The sequence below is a fragment of the Mirounga angustirostris genome, unplaced genomic scaffold, assembly GCF_029215605.1.
Source record: "Mirounga angustirostris isolate CCGP_5_RB_7025 unplaced genomic scaffold, mMirAng1.0.hap1 SCAF_1, whole genome shotgun sequence".
Taxonomy (NCBI): domain Eukaryota; kingdom Metazoa; phylum Chordata; class Mammalia; order Carnivora; family Phocidae; genus Mirounga; species Mirounga angustirostris.
Window position 1 is genome coordinate 36,759,943 of NW_026991709.1, and position 1,797 is coordinate 36,761,739.

Consider the following 1,797-nt stretch of genomic DNA (forward strand, 5'->3'; position numbering starts at 1 on the left):
AACAGAATAGAGAACCCAGAAATGGACCCTCAACTCTATTGTCAACTAATCTTTGACAAAGCAGGAAAGAGTAGCCAATGGAAAAAGCACAGTCTCTTTAATAAATGGTGCTGGGAAAATTGGATAGCCACCTGCAGGAGTATGAAACTGGGCCTTTTTCTTATATCATACACAAAGATAAACTCAAAATGGATGAAAAACCTAAATGTGAGACAGAAATTATCAAAATCTTAGAGAAGAGCTTTCTGCCCATGGATGCCACAGAGTAAGCATCGTTAAAGTCTCCCCTCCCACCGCCATCATGTCTAAGTCAGAGTCTCCCAAAGAGCCTGGACAGCTGCAGAAGCTCTTCATCAGAGGTTTGAGCTTTGAAACAAGCAATGAGAGTCTGGGGAGCCATTTTGAACAATGCAGAATCCTTACAGACTGTGTGGTAATGAGAGATCCAAACACCAAGTGCTCCAGAGGCTTTGAGTTTGTCACATATGCCACTGTGGAGGAGGTGGATGAAGCCATGAATGCAAGGGCACACAAGGTGGCTGGAAGAGTTGTGGAACCAAAGAGGGCTGTCTCAAGAGAAGATTCTCAAAGACCTGGTGCCCACTTAACTGTGAAAAAGATTTTTGTTGGTGGCATTAAAGAAGACACTGAAGAACATCTAAGAGATTATTTTGAACAGTATGGGAAAATTGAAGTGATCGAGATCATGACTGACTGAGGCAGTGGTAAAAAGAGATGTTTTGCTTTTGTAACATTTGATGACCATGACTCTGTAGACAAGATTATCATTCAAAAATACCATACTGTGAATGGCCACAACTGTGAAGTAAGGAAAGCCCTATCTAAGCAAGAGATGGCTAGCACTTCATCCAGCCAAAGAGGTCGAAGTGGTTCTGGAATCTTTGGTGGTGGTCGTGGAGGTGGTTTTGGTGGGAATGACAACTTTGGTCATGGAGAGAACTTCCGTGGTCGTGGTGGCTTTGGTGGCAGTCAAGGTGGTGATGGATATGGTGGCAGTGGGGATGGCTATAATGGATTTGGTAATGATGGTAGCAACTTTGGAGATGGCAGGAGCTATAATGATTTTGGCAATTACAACAATCAATTCTCAAATTTTGGACCCATGAAAGGAGGAAATTTTGGAGGCAGAAGCTCTGGCCCCTATGGTGATGGAGGCCAATACTTTGCCAAACCACGAAACCAAGGTGGCTGTGGTGGTTCCAGCAGCAGCAGTAGCTATGGCAGTGGCAGAAGGTTTTAATTACTGCCAGGAAACAAACCTTAGCAGAAGAGGAGAGCCAGAGAAGTGACAGGGAAGCTAGAGGTTACAGCAGATTTGTGAACTCAGACAAGCACAGTGGTGGCAGGGCCTAGGTGCTACAAAGAAGACATGTTTTAGACAATATTCCTGTGTATGGGCAAAAAACTCAAGGACTGTATTTGTAACTAATTGTATAACAGGTTATTTTAGTTTCTGTTCTGTGGAAAGTGTAAAGCATTCAAACAAAGGGTTTTAATGTATTTTTTTTTTTTGCACCCATGCTGTTGATTGCTAAATGTAATAGTCTGATCATGACGCTGAATAAATGTGTCTTAAAAAAAAAATCTTAGAGAAGAACACAGGCAACAACCTCTTGACCTTGGCCACAGCAACTTCTTGCTAGATACATCTCTAAAGGCAAGGGAAACAAAAGCAAAAATGAACTATTGGGACTTCATCAAGATAAAAAGCTTTTGCACAGCAAAGGAAGCAGTCAACAAAACCAAAAGACAACCAATAGCATGGAGAAGATATTT

At 42.1% G+C, this 1,797-nt stretch overlaps 1 pseudogene; it reads left to right on the top strand.

The window, feature by feature from the left end:
• The first annotated feature begins 301 nt into the window (after positions 1 to 301).
• LOC123834499 (heterogeneous nuclear ribonucleoprotein A1-like) lies at positions 302 to 1,323 on the top strand (annotated as a pseudogene).
• Positions 1,324 to 1,797: the final 474 nt, after the last annotated feature.